General features: G+C 40.5%; 1 protein-coding gene across 1 annotated transcript in view; it reads left to right on the top strand.

The window, feature by feature from the left end:
• The window catches only part of pik3cb (phosphatidylinositol-4,5-bisphosphate 3-kinase, catalytic subunit beta), a 79,242-nt gene that overhangs the window by 7,007 nt on the left and 52,118 nt on the right, over positions 1-20,117 (top strand). Inside the window, exon 2 of the mRNA XM_034700684.1 lies at positions 14,087-14,166. The gene's annotated coding sequence lies outside the window, so the exon portion shown is untranslated. The remainder of the gene's footprint in view (positions 1-14,086; positions 14,167-20,117) is intronic.

Here is a 20,117-nt window from a genome sequence, read left to right as displayed (position 1 = left end):
TTTCTATGCTTTTGTTAGAATGAAACATTCATTTGAAACACCAACATGTTTTTGTAGAGACCCACTTTTGCAGCCTGAATTGTATCTTCTTCTGTCAGTGTCTTTTTGGACTGGAACACCTGTGTGTGTGTGTGTGTGTGTGTGTGTTTGTTTGGTTTGTATTTGTGTGTGAGTGTGTCATCCTTTATTGCGTTTATTATCCTCAGTATTTTCTATTTCACCTTTCTATCTCTCCCCCTGTACTCTCTCTCTCTTGCGCCCTCATTCACACTTCCTGCTGTTCTGGTTTTAGAGTAATCACCCCTCATTACAGTGAAAGGCTTGTGTAACATCCTCTCAAAGAGTAGGATGAAAGGGAGTCCGTAGATGTGAGTTTTTACGTGTGAGTGTGCACAAGCTGGCTTTCACAATCTGCCTGCTGCTGTAGCTCGTGTGATCACAAATGTCATCTTAGAGCCGCTCGGTCTCTTCTCTAATGAAAGAAGATGTTCAGTACTCACTTTGTGTAATGGAAGAAAGTGTACTTCAGTGCTTGTTACAGAACGAAAGTTAGTCGTATAAAGCTGCCAGAGCAAGAAAAGGGACTGACAGTGAGATGAGAGCAACCTGCTGGAATTCTCCACTTTGCTGCACAGCAGGCCGGGACCTGCCAAGGAATGCAGGGAAGACAGCAGGAGAGGGGGAGAGAGAGGGAGAGAGGGAGACGTAATGAACAGAGAGGAGAATATCAGAGAAGGTGGGGTGAGGTACGGGAAAGAGAGAGATCTTCAGTAAGTGACATAAAACATAAATGTAAAGGCTTCCTATAATTAATCTAAAGTGACATGTGTCACATTTGATCAGAAACAGAAACGCAGATTCAAAGAGAGACACATTTATCCAGAGAAACTCAATTGTTTGATTTGTCGTGAACCTTCTCCAGGCTTTATTTCATCCGTCTGCTCACCAGCAGCATGTTAGGATGTGTGACATGTCCATGAAATTATACTTGAGATTATTTTTATACAACTATTAGATTTTAGTGTGTCGATTTATCAGAGAGGGACGATGACGTTAATATAGTTCCAATACAAAGCATCCCTTTCTATATACAGTAATCAAAATGTAAAGCATCCACTCAAACGGCATCATCCAAGCTACTTCCTGTTGTTTTAAGAGCTGCCGCTTTCTTCCATAATGCTGGAATAAAAAAAGACTTCCAGTTGATACAGACTTTACAAACACTTTCTGGAGGTCTGTGGTTTTCTGAAGAAGCAAAACTGAACATCTGGTTCAACCGCTGGACAACTTTGAGACATTTCAGGATCAAATTCAGCACTTTTCTTTGCAGAAGTGCAAACCTCCATGGTGACATTTAACCTTTACTTCCATTTAAAGAGGTCTGATTCTTTTCTAAACTCCTCAAGGAAGCAGTGACGGCTCTGTGCAGTAAATATCTGAGTAAGAGTGAAAGTTATTTTCACTTTAAGACACCACCCTAAACCACAAATTCATAAGAAGTGATATAGTCAAGTGAATCACCCAACTCTGCAGGCGAGGATATCTTGTTCTTGTTTGTACAACTTCACCTTCGATCACTCCTACGTGCAGCAGAGGTCGACTCTCTCAACATGAGCACTGCTCCAGACTGCTCTGAGAGGCACAACCTCCTAATCTCATGATGAACGCTGCTGTACAGCATCTCTTCTCTTCTCTCGAAGTTTCCACCTTTTTGCCTTTTATCTCCTCAGACATCTTTCCTTTGCTTTGTGTTTCACTCTGCATGTCAGACTGAATATGAGTCAGTGGGCCTTTTCTGCTCGTTATAATAATAGTTGGATTATGAACAATTACAGCTGACCAAATGTCAGAGCACTGTGTGTCATACATGGAACAATTTAGAGTTAAAACAAAAGACACGCAGGCAGGAGAGGAAACCAGTTATTAGATCACGTTTAGTCATGCTAATTATACATTTCAAAAATTAGACCAACCCCGTAAATCACCGGCACGTGCATTTTCCTAATTTTACTGCAAAAACAAGTTGAATATCAAGCAGGTTGCTAATCTGGGATCAGCTGTGAGACACTGCGTGTTTCTGAGCTGACTCTGATTTTCACGTCTTAGACACATTTGTGTCATGTGTGAACTCTGGATATCAGTTGTAACAGAATATAAATGACTGCATGTATTGGTTAGGGAAATTAAAAAAACAGCAACTTAGCCCAGAATCCACAGACGCTAATAAGAAGAACATACACCAGAAGTATCTTTTATAAGATTACACATCTCAGTTTTGTCAAATAAGTTGTGCAGCGTTTTGGTCATGGTCATAAAGTTAGATGCTCTCTATTATCTCCTGAATCTGATGGAAATAAACTAGAGAGGAAACATTTTAGGGCCCGGCTATCCAACTTGCTGCTCCTAGACCAAATCCAACCTGCCCCAACCTAACAAGCGTGCATGAATCAAATATGTGGAAAAAAATAACTGAACAGCAGAAACTGTGTGCACAAAATTGGCTGGAGAGTGATCCATCTCACTTCATTCCTATCTTTGCAAAGTGCGGTGGCCCTGAAGTGCAAATCACAACTGCATATCAGAAAACACTACAGTAAATCAAAAAACACAACTGCACCAGAAGAAGTAGGTACACTCAGTCCAATCAGCGACGAGTCATGTCCCTGGAGGGTACCTTCTTTTTCCAGTTTGGTTAATGCCGCTGTGTTTTCTGATTTGCCGTTGTGTTTTCTGATTTGCCGCTGTGTTTTCTGCTGTTGTGATTTGCACTTCAGGGCCACCGTAGCAGAGAGCTGCACATGCACAATATTGATAAGAACTGAGGTTACATTCAGACCATGCTTTGTAGCCTGGCTTTCAAAAATGTTGTCAACAAGACCGCTTAACCCTGCCTGAGCTGCAGAGTATTTATCTGTTTACTGGCAGCTCCAAACACAAAACCAACATGCATCATTAGCAATGAGTGCGTTGTAAATGATGCATGTTCTTAGGAGAAACCTTTCTCAGACCAGAACCATCTGAAGACCATGTTACCATAAGAGCTCCACTGCTTCTTTAGGTCAGTATTACACTCATTGAAGTGGATGAAGCCTCTCTTGGTGAAGCTGATGCTGAAGTGCCTCAATCCTCCTCTGTATCTCCAGCAGCAAGTCTTACTTGAGCAAACACTGATTGCTTGAGTTAATTGTCTTAATCTCTGCTTTCAAGTCTTCTTCAGTACAGGATGGTATTTATGATGAAGGACTACCTCTGTGTTCACAGAACAAGATAACAAAGATGCCAAAGTTAAAACTTCAAAGCCGTATCCCATAAACTAATAGATTTCGCAGCAGGTTATGCCTAAGTGTGCAGCTGCCATGTGATAATAAAGCCTCTAACACAGTGACATAAAAAGTTGGCTGGTGTTCTTTTTATTGAGCACATTTTGTCCCTCTTTTTGGCCAGTAGTTTCCCAGCTAATACCGCAGATTCTGCAAATAGAATCATGCTAATCAAGTTAGCCTTATTTTTGGCTCGTTACTGCTTATTTGGAAACCCTTGGCTTCTGTTCAGCTCCGCTCTGTCATCCAAACACAGTCACATTTGACTCAGAAGAGACAAAAATGTAATAAAAAAGGCCTGAGAAAAACAAACAGTACAGGAACTGACATGTAAGGTCACTGTGGCTGTGTCCACTTCTCGTAAAGTCTAAAGCTGCGTCTGATTAGATCCTGATGTAAACACACAACACGTGATTCTTTGTCGTCTCTAATTGAAGTTAGCATGCTGAAATAAACTCTGAAGATATTTTAGATAACAGGAAAAAGTTACAGTGATTTGTTTTCTTCATCCAGATTACTCGAAACCATAGACTGTATAATTAATGGACGTAGCATCCGTGACATCACCCGTCTGTTTCTGAAGCCTTGTTTTGAGGTCAGTCGGCGGCGGCAGCCATATTGGAAATGTTGAACTCAACATAACTGCTTTCGAGCAAGTTTGACGTAAAGAGGCGGAGTTTGAGCCTCCTAGTGTAGTTTGAGCGACAGTGTTCTCGCCTGTAAATTAAGTGAGCTGTGCCTCATAATGGAAAACTCGTAATCTTAATATCTTCAGATTTGCCGCGTTATAAAATAATTCACCCCCCCGTACAGTGTGTGCCGATCGAGAAATGAGCTATCCAGACTACACTCGTCTTTGTACCAGACTGTAAACATGTTTATTTCTGCTGTAAAGATCAGCTTTTCTGAATTAGTGTGTATCTGGTTTCTGGTACTTCCGGAGTCAGCCTCAAGCGGATCCTCGATGAACTGCAGTTTTTAGCACTTCCGCGGTGGCCTCATATTTTTACAGTAGCTCAATCCTATAACCATGGAGGCATAGACAGCGTTCAGTTACGCTGACATTTTAGCGACTCTATTTACTGCCTCATACCTCAAGAGGGCAAAACAACAGCTTCAGATTCCCCATAGCAACGTGTCCTCAAAACAGGGCTCTGACTGCTGATGACACCCGCACATTATATCTTGTAAAAAACTCATAAAGCGCCTCTGGATGAATGTACATCTTATATTCACGCTAAGGTGTTTTGCATACTGACATTTCTCCACCCACGTATCCACACATAGCTGAAAACTGGTTGCAGTAGTATGCATATAAACAAGATGAAGTGTGGCCTATTTGGAGGCTGCACTGGAGGACAGGTGTGTGGGAGGGCTTCTTCCTTTTCGGTGGTGTTTTCTGTGTGCACAGCATCCAGATATTAGAGTCCTGGAGTCCCTCTGTTGATGCCGTCCTCGTGAAGTCATCAGTTCAAGAAGTCCACGAAGTCTCTGAAGTGTCAACAGTGTATCTCTCCATCCGCCTCTCTCACTCCTGTTTTCCCTTCCTCCAGTAAAACTATGACGTATGACAGATCTCCGCCAGATACATCATTTCGTGTCTGTCTGGGTTGTAATTATAGTGTGGCAGTTCAGTGTGTGTGTGTGTGTGTGTTTCTGAGTGATCAGCATGTGCTCTACCCAGCAGGGCTGAGATGGACCTTTGCTCAGTCAGACTGCAGGAAGGTAACTGATTTACAGCATCCGAGGGGAGCTTCTGACAACACACACAGACACACACACTCCACCCACCTCAGGGCCGTCGCACAACAGCGCCTTAAAATAGAGACTGAGGCAAGAAGCTAAATAAAGTGCGACAGAAGGAAGAAGTGGGTAAGGGTCACGAGTACAGACACTGCTGAGGGATGCATTTATTTAAAGACGTCATGTTAACTTTAATGATGGTCAGTCCCAGTGTTGGTGCATGTTGCTCTGTGATGGAGGGCCGTAAACATCCCACTGTGCTAATGAGCGGGTGTGTACTGTTTTTTAGGAATGATCACACAGGGCTCTTTTGTGTGCTGGGAGGCAGTGATGACGCACGGTCAAATGTTAGGGCTCTTCAGACCACACTCGGTTGGGGAGTGTGTGAAATGTGTGCGCTGGTGCATTCCTCACGCATTCCTGCTGCATGTTTTGAGCCCATTACCTTAATCGCCTTTGCGTAACGATAACCAAGGACTCACTGGAGATCCATCAAAACACTACAATATATACACGTCAGCTGGTTGGAGAAGTTTGTTGACACTAAGTCTTTTTGTTTTGTTTTTTTGTCAAGGTGTATTTATTGAATTTTCCATACAGAAAATGATGAAAAACAACAAAGACAACACAAAAATAATAAAGAGAAAACCAAACAAAATTCGATTCAACTGGTGTCCAGTTACAGGACATCCAAGGGAGAAAAAATATTGTAAAATAAAGACAAAAAACACAAAAATTAAAGTAATAAAAATAGTACTGACGATGAAAATAATGACTAACAATAATAAAGAGAAGAAATATATAAATAACCTAAAGATGAATTAAAAGGTGCCCCAGATCACAGAGTTTGTGTTGATACAAAGCCATACCCATTTTCATGCATCAACCGGCATAGTCAATCGCTTCACATAAGAAATAAAAGGCTGCCATACTCTATCAAACTTCTCGGTTGATCCTCGTAGTGTGTACTTTATCTTTTCTATTTTGAGAAAATACATGACCACACAAACCCACCTGCTGAAAGTAGGAGGACGCTCATTCTTCCAATTCAAAAGAATGAGCAATTCGCGAGAAGGGCTGAGTAGGCTATGTGACTCATCTGCACTTTAGTCAGACTGAGTTCCCCCGATAGCACCCAAAACAAAAAGACCCAGAACAGGACATGGTGTGATAGTTTGACCTGTAATCTCTTAATATACATCAAATATTGCAGACCAGAATGTTTTAAGGTTTTGACATGACCAAAAGGTGTGAATAAGACTGGCTGGGGCTTGTTTACATCTGCTACATATAGGGCTTATACCAGGGAAGATTCTGGAAAGCTTGACCTTTTGTAAGTATTTTAGACCACTGACCTTCAGAGATATTGGTTTTCAAGTCACTTTCCCAGTTTACTTTCATAATTGAAAGAGATGAACCTTCCAAATCAAATATAGTAGCATAAAGTTGGGGTACTGTTCCACTAGCCCCTGGTTTGGTTTCAAGTATTATTTCAAGAGCAGTTTTTGGTGGCAGGGAAGGAAATTGAGTAAAGTGACTTTGTATGAAGTTTCTAACTTGTAAATACTTGAAGAAATAATTTGCAGAGGGAGCAAACTCATCCTTAACTTGATCAAATGACATAAAGATGTTTTCCTTGTTTGTTTGTTTTTGCATGTTTTTTTCTCATTATTAGTGTTGCTTGTATATTTCTGTATCAAACTATATTCATGCATTTAAGGCTGCACCTCTCTGAAAATGTAAACCTGTCAACTCCTCGCCTTACTCCATTTTCCTCCTTTTTAAGACAACTTCAGATCATTCAGGTCCTGATATTTGAAGGAGCTGCCTTCAAACATGTCCAAACCAGTAAGATATCTCAACTCAACTTTATTTATATAGCACATTTCATGCATATAGATATGCAGCCCAAAGTGCTTCACAAAAACAGAGACAGAAAACAACAGCAATGGTAAAATTATAAAAGGCATGATTCTAAATAAAATACTTCAAAATAAAATAAAATAAATACAGTCAAAATCATAAAATAAGTAAGAGTGGAAAGAAAAGTTAAAAATGTAGCATTAATATGATCAGATGAATGTAGGAAATAAATGGATGAATAAGTAAGTAATTAAATAAGATAAATACATGTTAAAGCAATGATTATAATAATAATGCATTCCATGCCTAAAAATAAATTATTCCAAATGAAAAGCTAGATTAAAAAGGAAAGTCTCAAGTTTACCTTTTAATCTGTGTTGGATGCACTCTTATAACTAGAAATACTCAGTTTGGTGGTTGGGGTCAGGGGGGTCACATGGGCAGAGCTTGCAGGAGCAGGACGAGGAGTCTTCCTAATGGAGATTGCTTCCAGTTAAGTCAACATGCACAGAGATGTAACCGCAACACTTCCTTATTAGTAGGATCAGCCAGTAACACTACAGATAGCTGTATCAGATGCACAGACACAAGATAAGATCCAGCTCTGGGGTGGAGTTTGAGGCGTTTTTCTTCCTTGCATTTCTTTGCCGGTGCAGAGGAATGTGATGCTGCAGACTTGTTGCAGGAATCTGCAGGAGGTTTTATATCGTGATGCAACCTCAGGGTCAGAAAATCATGTGTACGACTGTCCTCCACGTAAAAACATTGATAATGATCACGAGTAACTGCATTCTGTGCGTGTGCGCGTGCGCGCGTGCGCGTGTGCGCGTGCGCGTTTGCGTGTGTGTGTGTGTGTCAGCAGTCCAAGGTGAGGGACAGGGAGAAAGTCGGCTGCTGACGAAGCCTACGGTCATTCGGCATTTGAGCATTCCTCACATTCCTGTAACGGAGACTGGGTGGAGGAGAGGAAGGGTGTGTGTGTGTCTGTGCGGGGGTTGTGTCTGGGGAGAGAAGGTCATATCAAAGATAGATTCTCTCTCTGGTGTTTGTTTTATGATAAGAGTGACAGAAACTTTAGGGGAGGCTCTGAGGAAACTGTGTGTGCGAGTGTCGGTTGTTCTGCGTAAGAGTCCGCCAACGTAACCCTCACAGCTGACGTCACTATCCTCTGCTCTGCTCACTGTGGTGGAAGTTGTTTTCTCAGTGCTCTTACCCCTCGGATATAACTTTTTAAAAAGCACAGACCAGTGTTTGTGTGTGGCTGCATTGAAGACGTCACTTTGGAAAATGTCGAAAATGTAAATAAGGAGCCCCTCTGTCTCTCAGTGGAGATCATCTTTAGAGTAAGTGATGCTAGTCAACAACAAAGGTAAGAAACAGAGGCTGCGGGGGTTGGTAATAAGCTCCATGATCAAGCGCTCCTCAGGTGTTTGTAACCCATGTTGTCACTGAGGGGTGTGGCCTGAAACAAAAAGACAAAGAGAGAGGGACAGATGCACGGCTTAGAAAAGAAGAGGCCTCGGGACACTTGTCAAAAACAAGCAATAAACCCAATTTTCATGCTTCAAAGACATCTGAATCAACTTTTACAGGCTATCTTTAAACAGATTATTTTCAGCATCATCCCCCCAAAACACCCATTGACCTAAGAGAGAGAGTGTTTCCAGAAAACAGAGGCAGAGCTAACTTTGGTGTTTGCCCTCCAGCTGTTATGTCATCACTCAGGCACTCTGTAGTTCTGTAGTGAGCCCTCTGTCTGCTAAAGTCCCTGCAACACACACACACACACACACACACACACTCTGTATCTCTTACTGTGGATCATGTGATGCTCTGAGATGAATCCAGTCGGGAGTTAAACATTGACTCTCTCTGGCCTCTGATTGTATCATTTGGCTCAACAGCACACTTCCTGGAGCCGGTCATCCCTTCTACTCGTGCAGATTCACTGAAGCCGTTTATGAGGATGACAGAATTTATGTACTTCACCCTTTTTGGGGGAAAAACCCAGAATTAACCTTTTTTATTTGGGGGAGGGGTCTGCATATCTATCTGAAGAGTATAAATATCAGTGAGACACACACACATCAGGGTATCAGACTTGTTTTTGTGAACCAGTCTGTGTCACACCCCGGTAAACAAGATAGAGCATCATAACCACCGGGGAAGAACAGGAAGTTCGCTGACCTCAATCACAGTGTTTGCATTGCGTGTCATCAGTGTGCATACCCTCACTGTGCGGTTTTGCCCACACTGCATTTGTTTACCCACTCACATCTTGAGTTTGATGTGGCAGCTCTTTGAACTGAAGGCTGATTTTTCTGATGGAGAGACGTATGGATGGCTTCGGGCACTTTGCTCTCACAAGAGGTCATGAACTTTGGTTTAGTGGAGAAGACTTCTGAGAAGCTTCTTGAACTAAAACCCACATATAAACAGAGCAACACTTACAACCACAGAAGATCACACTTCAACAACTCAACAGCACAATATGTTCCCACCCAGACCGTGAGACTCTCTAATTCTTCCAAAATCTGAAAGATTATATATCATTTTTAAAGTTTGGTAACATTGCATCAAGAGAAAAGCATTTCTTCTACTTTTCTTGGTTCCAAGTTGATATTTCTGCAACAAATAACTTATACTTTCATTATTAAAATTATTCTCTGTTAAATATAGTATACTTTATAATTAAAATTATTTATTATTAAATAGTTTGTATTTTATTACCAAAGTTATTTATTGTTACATATTTTATTATTTTATAATCAAAGTTATTTGTTATAAAATATTTATTATTTTATTATTAAAATTATTTGATTAAACATTTTAGATTCATTATCAAAGTTATTTATCATCAAATATTTTATAATTGTTTTATTAAAATTATTGTATTAAATATTTTATATTTTATTATTAAATGTATATATTAATTATTTCATACTTTAATAATTACAATTATTTAATTTCATACTTTAATAATTACAATTATTTAATTACATGTTTAATATTGTATTATCACTGTTATTTATTATTACATATTTTATACATTTATTATTCAAATTATTTTTATCATTAAATATTTTCTACTTTTTATCTTCCTTAAGGTGCAATAATGCTACATCTGCGATCTGGGTCAGGTTTAATATTCATATTCATTTATAGATTGGAGTTTAAAAAACAACAACAGGCATTACTTGAAAAACAAATCATCATATGGCCTGTTTGAATATTTTTATAATTTCCTCTGGTTAAAGATTAAAACTTAACCTTTAAATCCTGCAGAGTGCAAACAATGGTTAACTGTCCTTCTCTCCTCTTAGAGGTCTTCCACCTGACTGCAACATTAGCTGCAGGGAATTCTTTGTCCCCTCACTGCTACTGGGTACTGGAAGGATCTGTGAGGCTTTATTTGGAGCGCTAAAAGGATTTCACACCCTGCAGATGTGACTCAAGACTGTCTTGTAGGTGTGATAGGAATTTTATTTCCCCAGTAGCTCTTTGCTTCCACACTTGCTGTGAAAAAGTCACTCTGCTCTACTTTATAATCTCTTTCAGCTACAACACACATATCAGTTTTTGTTTTTCCATGTTGGAACAGCTGCATATGACTAAAACAGGAATAAGTGAATCATACTTCATTATTTTTGGGCTCTGATACAGCTGCTTTGTGTTTCAGAGGTCTTTCTACAATTAAGAAATGCCTACTGAATGAGTATTCTTGTTTGTGCACTGTCTTCTGTGTGATTTCTAAACTGCAATTACAAAGATCTCAAAATTAAGGCATTGATTATCTGAAGAAAGGAGGCAGAAAAGATCCAGGAAACATTGCAGTTCAGGGAAATCTAAATGCATTGTTTCATAGAGTTGCTAACTTTTTCGGGTACATAAATATTTGTAGGAGAGGAGCGAGGGGTTAGCCAATAGTATGTATCAATCTAGACAGTGAACACCTGGGGATAACTCATTAGCAGCAGAAGGAGCTAGATCATCCTCATGTTTCCAACAGAGTCAGACTGCAGCAGTTTATTCATCAGACTGTAGAAGGTAAGAGCTTGAGGAAGGTAGCAGACTTGCCACCTGCTCGCTTGAAGAATGAGAGAGTTGGAGATTTAAATCATGTAACGGGTCACTTGGTATAAATCATCTTTTTGTCATGAGCGTTTGTTGCAGTCTCTGCACAGAAAAGCCGAAAACACACCTGACATCTTTGCACAGGCCAACAAATACCTGCTACTTCATATCAATACAATATAAAACCAATTTAATAATTCTAGAAAACACCTGACCAGTGACCAGTTAGTGCTTTCAACTGAATTCGTAAGTCCAATCTTGTAGAAGTTCAGTGACTGCATTGGTTGTGTTGTTGTTCAGCAGACAGCCAGTCGTATCCACCTGTCACTCAAAGTAACCCTGAAACTTTAAGCGTTGATATGATTGAAACAGGGGAGTTACATAAGAATTGGACCTCTAAAGTTTTGATGAATAAAGAAGGAAGATAGACTTTTAAACTGCTATTTTAAAACCAGGATTTATACATGTTTTTTTATACTTGCAAAAAGCTATGCAAAAATTATATTTTAACAAGTTACCTAATCGGGTTTGGAGAAAACGTCAAGTGGACCCTGGAGGAACTGCAGTTTTTTTTCACTTTTGCATTGGCTTCATTTTTCTACATCAGAAGTTTCAGTTCTGTACTGACATACCTTAACCACTGTGCTGAGGTCTAGGGTAATACAACTACAGGGTGTATGATTTTACAGGAAGCCTTCATTTTAAAGGTGACATATCATGCAAAATCGACTTTTTAATGGTTCTCTACTTGAAATATGTGTCCCTGGCATGTCTACAAACCCCCCCGAAAATGAAAAAAATCCATTCTGCCCCTGTTCTGATTTCTCCACCTTTCTGTAAATGTGTGTGAAACGAGCCGTTTCAGTTTTCAGTGTTTTTTTTAATGTCACAACGCCATCGGGTCTGTAACGGAAGTCAGAGCTCGGAGCTTGTTCAGCCCATAGACTGTATAAAATACAACTCAACCCCTCCTCTGTTTTTCATTACCTGCACACGTGTGCTAACAAGGAGCTTAGGAGGGAGGCATGCTAGTTGTAGGCTGTCTTAAACACAAAGGTTGGTTTTACTCCCCAAGTCTGCAGATTTGAAGATCTAGTGGATGACTTTTATTTTTCATGGAAAAGTGCTAGCGCTAGTTAGCATAGCCACATAGCTCTATGTTCGTAGCTGTGTACCAAGACACACGTCGACATACTGACAAATAAAACAACAAGAAACACTAAATCTGTGACCAATCCTTCAGAAAGGTCCTGCTGCAGGCGCCTCTCTGTCAGTATCAGATTCTGGATCAGATTCAGAGGGTTGAAGTAACGCGGGTCTGTGAGCAGCCGTGTATATTCAGCCAACATGTAAACATTAGATCAACATGCTGGACAGCCGAGGCCACATCCACTTCCTCAGGGGGCGTGGTCAGAGAACTCATTCTCATTTAAAGGCACAGGCACAGAAAACAGTCTGTTCTGAGCAGGGCTGAAAAAGAGGGGTTTACAGGCAGACCAAAATCTGATTTCAAAGTGTTTTTTTGAGCATAAACTTTAAAGACATGTTTTGGGGACCTCTTAAACCAATATATTTTGATGAAAAAGAGCATAATATGTCACCTTTAAGAACATTTGTGCTTGTATTGCCAACTCTAAAAAGAGAAGTGTATCATAAGCCCTTTCTATATTGCCAGTTTGCGGTCTGAAGAGCAACATTTTTACTAGTTACTAGTTAGTTTTACTAGTGTGGCATAGTTAGGTCAACCGAAAGTTAGGTTGAGTCAGCATTTCCAATATGGCTGCCATCGATAAGTGTCAAATGTGAAACCGCTTACTAGTACGCCGATTACACTGTTGTGGGATCGATTTGAAAGTACAAAAGCGTGACAAGGTTTTCTTGCTTTTGTAGACTTGCAATATGAAAAGGGATAAAAACTTTGGGGTGGAGTTTGAACCTGTAACTCTAAACACAAACTTTCTTGTGCTAAAGAAATGTACATTTAAGCTGTAGTTGGTAGGATTGAGGTTAAAAAAAAACAATGGTACTTACTTTGTGCTGTGCTTGGCAAAAAGTCATAACTCTCATCAACAGCCATCAATAAATGAGGTATTTTGAGATTATGGCGAGATCTCTGTATTTTCCTATGCCTCTGTATCCAGCAATCTATAAATTCCAATTGCTCCCGTCACCTCTGACCAATCAGAGCCACTCTCCTGATTGGTCCTCCTACATCGTCCTGATTGAGCGTGCACTACGATCTGTTTGTGGGTGGGGCTTACAGGAGCAGAGGGGGGGAGAGGGATGTAGTGAGAGGGAAATCTGTTGTGGAGGGGTAGTGTACATTCAAAATCTCTCCCTGAACTGATGTTTGTTCGGGGACTACCAACAGCAGCTTTAACAACAAAACTTTGTAAATAAATATTTGAAAAGGAGAGGTTGTCGTAGCTTGTCAATTTGGATCCTTTCGTTGTTGACACTTGTTCGGTACTTTCGGTTTAAACATGACTTTTGTTGTCTGTAAAATGTGTTTGCAGGAAGAGTTGTTGTAAAGAAGACCAAAAAAGGTGTTCTTCATCCTTCTCAGAGTACACATTACTTTGTGTTACATTTTGAAATTTAAATCAATGCACAAACATACTGCTCACACTGTTAATTATCTTCTTTTATGTTTTTTAATCAATCTGTAATTTATGTGCATGTTGAGAATAAACATCCCTCGGCAGGGTGGATGGTAGAAAACAGTGAGAGTTCAGAGGGGTCAGTGAGGGCACACTGCTGTGAGCGCTCTGCACTTTCTGTTGTCTTATCTCGACTGATGGGGCCCCTTTAGGGGGGCGTCTACACACGGTAATGCAGACCTATATTCAATGCAATTTCTCCCTCGTAAAGATCCTTAGTTTCACTTCTCTGTGCACTAAATCACTTTTCACCTCTTCCTTCATATTTACCATAAACTTGTTCTCCAACCTGCTCGCCTGTTCGTCACTCACAGCACAAACACATGTACATACTAGTACATAAAAAACGCTCCTAGATATCTTCTTCATTTTGTGGTTTCCCTCCCTGCCCTAACAGTCAGTTTGTTCTGTCCTCTCTCTCATCAGATGTTGAGTCCCAGCCGCTGTCCAGACACCCTCAGAGAGGAGCAGCAGCACAGGAAATAAGACACTTCAGGAGACGGCAGGTAAATCCTCTGCCTTAAAGTGTGGGAACATGTTGTATCGTGTAATTATCCTGACCTACTTTACCTGTGAGGAGTTACGTGTGCGTGTGTGTGTTTGTGTTCGTACTGTACATGTGTGTTCTATTGGTAGAGGAGCAAGTGAGCGCTGACTCGGCTGGAATCTGGGAGAGTGGGCCTCGTCCTGACAGGCGGGGAATGCATGGAAGTCAGCCAGCATGCTTGACTTCCATGTCAGAGATCAGTGTAACACCACCTGTGTGCACTCTCACTGCAAGATCTTTGATGTGTTAGAACCTTTTCAGCTGAACCAAGGTGGAACTTGTCCGGGCGGTTGAAGGAAATAGGTCCTGAGTTGTTGTTTTTATTGTGCCACTTCAGCTAGGTGTGGTATAAAATCTCCTTTTCTACTGTCGCTCTCTTGGACTCAACTGATTGGATCTGCTTTAGGTCGTTGCTCCTCTTGGATGTCTGCAATTTGTTATGACTGGTGCATTTAAGGCCAGTGTTATTTATGGAACATTGTGTCCTGGGTGCAGGAAAAGGAGCAGTGTTGGACTTAGTTTTTACAATTCTCTGAACACACACGAAGACTTTCACTTTTAATCTTTAAGGTCAGGATTTGATTCAGTTTCACATTTTAAATGTCAGAGAAGGAATCTAATTTTCATGTTTATCCTTATTTAAAGCTCCTGTGTTAATATAATATGTTTGTGTTGATTTTGGTGACAAAGTGGAACATCTTTTCTCTTTGTATGTTGTGTTTTTTAACTCTTTTCAACAAACTTGTCACTTTTTAAGAACATTTTCCTTGAAAAATGTAAAGCAAAAAGGCTGTTGCAAAAAGCCCCCCCATGCCAGCTGTGTCAATTAATTATAAATATTCAGATAGAAATAATCAGTCTTTAAGCTGATTGTCTGTTCTGCTTTTAAAGATATAAAGGCAAAGGTATTAATTTTTGTCTGTTTCATAACTAGTTGTCTCTCAAAGACCTAGACAGAGGCCGCCAGCTACTTGTTCTTAAATGTTTGATAACTTTTGAACCTCTAATCCTATCAACAATCTTTGAAAACTCAGCTACTGCAGACATTCTCAGCTTTCCATTGATACCACATTTGTCTCATTCATCATATTCAAAATTAATTTCAGGAGTGTCTGGCGCCCCCCCAAAATGGTCTAGGACTTTAAGGATTTAAACTCCTCACAGGAGCTTTAATTTTTTGGTTTGTTTCTCAGGGACAGAGGTTTGAAAACGTCAAAGTTAAAGTCAATAGCTAGTCTTTATCCATGATTTGTTAAGCTGAGAGTTTTAAAACAAGAAACAAATAAAAACAACAATGAAGAAGAACTTTGATTACAGTAAGAAACGCACGAACAGGCAGCAAATTATCAGAGCTTGTAAATAACATTCTCCATCCAGGCGTCTCTTGAAAATTCAGCACTATCTTAACTTTATTATATTCTATTACTCCGTATAAATTATATACACTTTACACATCACAAACAAAGACAAAATGACAAACACAAGTTAAAAGAAGAGACAAGGGCGCGGACTGATCCTAATGGTTAAGTTGTGCACCAATGTGGCGGGTGGCCTGGGTTCGAATCCAGCCTGCGGCCTCTTTCCTGCATGTCATTCCCCCAGTCTGTCCCATTTTCCTGCACTATTCACTGTCCTCTACTTTATAAATAAAGGTGTAAAAGCCCAAAAATATAACTTCAAAAAAAAAAAAGAACAGACAAAAGAGACAAACTAAACTGAAATAATCATCATATCATATCAGGTAAATCATTTCAGCCTCTGTTGTTTTTATAAAGCTCTTCCAGCACATCGCTCAAATACTCCTCCTCTCTGCTGAAGACGCTCTACTTTCCTCTTTCCCAGAATGATAATTCACCATCAAAGCTATCATTGTTCAAAACAATCCAACTGTTACTTCCTTGGTGACATTACCGTCAGTCTGTCCTACATACTGAAAGTGTTGAGCATTTGGATGTGTTTACAGCCCGTGGAGCTGTGTTCTTCTTCTCTTTACACCAACAGCCTGTTTCAAGTTTACAGCAGCACTGTGTGTTTGTTTAGTAACTTACTGAAAGTTTGCAAGGCACAGGATAATGAAAGTGTGTGTGGCTGTAAGAGAACAGGAACATTAGTGTGATATTTCCTTCATTAGAGATGTAACTGGCTCAGTGGAATCATTCTTTTTATTATCTGTCTGTTTGCAGATGTTGTCGTTATAACGTTACTGTTGTGTCATGAGGAAGTTTGAATGTTTCTGCGGTAGCTTCTGGGAACCTTGATGAATTTCCAGCTGTGATAAACTTGTTTCATAAATGTCTCTGTCATCTCTGACTCCAGCTGTGAGTAATGTTCCTGCAAAGCTGTTTTGATTTCAAACATGGAGAGAAAGCTTGTTCTCATGAACGTTGAGTTCTGCATCGACTCCTCCAGCGTACAGGGTTCATGGGAATGATTCCTCCCTCACTGTCGTCGCCCGGTGAGCTGATCAGCACGTGTGTTTTTAGAACAGATGTGGCATTTGGATGAATATAAAATGAACCATTGAAACGATGAACTGCAGTACTCTCAGTACTACTGACCTAATTTGTCAACCAAACCCCAGGTGGACCGTTTGGGTCTGCTGCTGATCAGTTGCAGCGTTTGTGCATTACAGTTTGTCTTCTTCTGACCTATAAAACATCCACCCCTTCAGCTTCCTGTACTGCTGACACATTTTTATCTGACAGATATGTATCTGGTCATCAATTAATAGTTTAAGTTACCAGAAAACATCCTTATTCTTGAAATGTTCTTATTTCAAGTCATCCTTGATTGTTAAGAAGTTATTTGTTGGCTCTGGTTTTTGGATATGTGGTTGTCAAAACGGTCGATTTTCTCTGCTTTGAACATTTTTCGCGAATCAATTTATGGATTAATCATGAATTTTACTTTATCTATTTAACCTTTATTTAACCAGATGAGAACCCATTGAGATTAAGACCTCTTTTACAAGGCTGACCTGGCCAAGAGGTCTGCAGCACATGTCAAAATAAATAGTACAATTCAATAGTGTGTAGCATATATACAGGCAGTGTGTAGGAACAATCAATAATTTAAAGGTGCAACTAATTTGCAAATAAAGTGGAATTTGTGATCACAAAACAGCATTTTTAAAAACACAGACACTGTTCTGTGATCTGTCTGATGGAGCCAAAGGCGTCAAGTGAAATATCTTGTCCTTCTGGAGCGTATTACAAGCAGTAGGAGCAGCACAACTAAATGCTCGCTTACCTAATTCTGTCCGAACACGGTGAACACACATTTGTAAGATGTCACAGGAGCGCAAGGCATAGTGGCTTTTAGATCTTTGTAGGTACACACACAAATAAGTTGGGACCAAGCTTTATAAGTCAGACGTAGCCAATGTGTATGCCTGCATACACTTAAGGATGGCCAGTCAGCTTTGACATAAAGTTTGCAGTGATGAGTGAGGCGTGTGCAACCTGTGACAAACCTCAGAGCACAGTGATGTACACTATTTAAAGACTGCAAACATTTAGCCGAGGCTCCCAAATACAACACATCACCGTAATCTATCAGAGGCAGAGAAGTTGCAGATACAAGAAGTTTCCTCACTCTGAGGCAGAAACAGGATCTATTTCTGATGACAAAACCCAGTTTCACTCTGAGTTTGGAGGCTATATGAGCTTTAAACGAAAGCTCCCGATCAAAAATAAAACCCAAGTATTTATACTTAGTAAAGTTGTACATTGGGAAGTTACGACCAAGAGGACGTTTTTTGGGGACTCGCTTTGACTAGTTTTTGTTTCAGCAGACGAGACTGAACAATATTAAAGGCTGACTGTAAAAACTGAAAAGACTGATTAATTGATGAGGAACAACAGTAAATAATAGTGTCATCAGCATACAAGTGATACCAGGCATTTGACCAGTTATCACACAGATTATTGACAGAAATGGAAAATAAAATAGGTCCTAAAATGGAACCTTGGGTCACACCCTTTAAGAGCTCTAGTGAAGTAGAGGCGAATGTCATGATGGATCAATCAGTATTAAAAATAACCCTTCATCTTGAGGTACATTTCAGCTTAATTTCCTGCTCTTCTTCACCACGTTGGCATATGTGCAGCTGCAGATCTCACAGAGTAAGCACTGTCAGAGCTTCCTCCTTCGCTTAGACGACAGGCTGTATTAATGCCATATCACAGGTGCAGCTTCGACAGGTATGCGCGTTCCAGTTGTCAATCTGTGCAGGTGGCCAATAATCAGTACAGATTCCTCCCACCTGTGTTCTTTGTGTCCCCTCTTCCCTTCCTTTCCTCCTACTGTAGAGTGGAAAAAATAGCTTGATCCAATTACTCATGCTACGTTCTGTCTCCGGTGATCTTCGCTGTATTATCGCTGCAGAGCAGAGGGAAGCTTTAATGGCACTGCAGGACCGTTACTAACTTCCTATGGGTCAAATGAGGAACGTCAGCTCTGACTTTTTTCCTCAGAATGACCTTTATCACTTTTTTTTGTATTAAAAACTGCATGTCGAAACTGTCTGACTCTCACAATCCGAGGAAGCCCTTCCCTCAGGCTCATTCTTGGTAAAGTGTTTGGGTGGCATTATGCTCTCAGCGATGACCTTGCAACCCCGATGTATTTCAGCACATGTGTATAATTAGACTAGCGTGTGTTTTCTGGACAATACAGCGTGTACTAGCAGGGTTTAATTATAGACCCACAGCACAGAAAGGCAGTGTTCTCTCATGAAACATTATAGTTTCTGTCTGCAGAAACAAGAGATGTGTTTGTGCGCCCGTCTCAGTAGACAACAAAGATAACACAATATATTTGGCATCAATTCCTTTGGAAAACATTAGCCTGTGTTTGCTGTATTAATAGTTAAACAGAAGTGGACGCTGTGGCCGAGCTGCCCGGGCAGATGGATGGATGTATAAACTGGAGAGGCGAGCATCGATGTGTCGTTTGCTGCAGCTAAGTGTTCCCAGCAACCCAGTCACCTCTATAGCGAGATGACAGCCGCAGCCAAGAAATGTCTCCTATTTCCAGGCTTGTGTGTGTGTGTGTGTGTTTGTGTGTCATTCAGTGCCAGTGTGGGGCCCTTTTGTTTATGAGAGAGATAAATGGTGTATTGGCAAGATGCTGGAAGGCTAATCCTGAAAAATCAGCAGTGTGTGTGGGAGCCATCGCTGCTTCATTCACACCAGCTCTGAGTTATTTTCGCTCATTTATCTCTGGTCTATTTTCCACTTTCACGATAACAGCTGTGGAGGCTGTGCAATAACAAAGAACTTTTTTTCAGCTCTCATTTTAAACTTCCTCATGTCTGAAGAATATCTGCAGTGAGCTGTTGTGCCTCCAACGACCTCAAGCAGCCTCTCAATCAGCTCTGCGGTTCTTTTCAGAGCCTGTTTTACACGTCCATCAGACTCATCTGATGTGGTTTGAAATTGTGTCAATGCCTTGAAGCGGAGTGTGAGTGATGCTAAGGAAGGTTGTGCAAAATATACTGTAGATCAACATGAAAGCAAAACAACATTAGCAAACTCTGGAGACATCTGACCAGGATGCTGCATGAGGTTAAAGAGAGAGGTGACACCTGACCCATGGAGGCAAATTCGGTATTATTTTTTATTTGCGTGCCAGATAATTTCAATTTCCATCACAAGTTGTCGTATCTAAAGACAGAGACATGATGCACAGAAATGCAGTCCGTCAATCATCTAATGCCAATCTCCACACTCGCTGATTGCCGGACCTTGAGGTGTGTTCAGGTAGATGTTAACAGCCAAATTCCACCAGATCTGTGTCCACTCGTCTCCGATCCATCACAGCACCGGATCTGAGAGGTTTCTATTCTAGTTAATGTGTTAACTCCCACTGGACTGCTCCATTGCTTTCCGGCTGAGTCTTGCAGCTCTG

This window comes from Notolabrus celidotus, chromosome 14 (genome assembly GCF_009762535.1).
Source record: "Notolabrus celidotus isolate fNotCel1 chromosome 14, fNotCel1.pri, whole genome shotgun sequence".
NCBI lineage: Eukaryota > Metazoa > Chordata > Actinopteri > Labriformes > Labridae > Notolabrus > Notolabrus celidotus.
The sequence above is the reverse complement of the archived record's forward strand: the minus strand, read 5'-3'. Positions and strand labels throughout refer to the sequence as shown.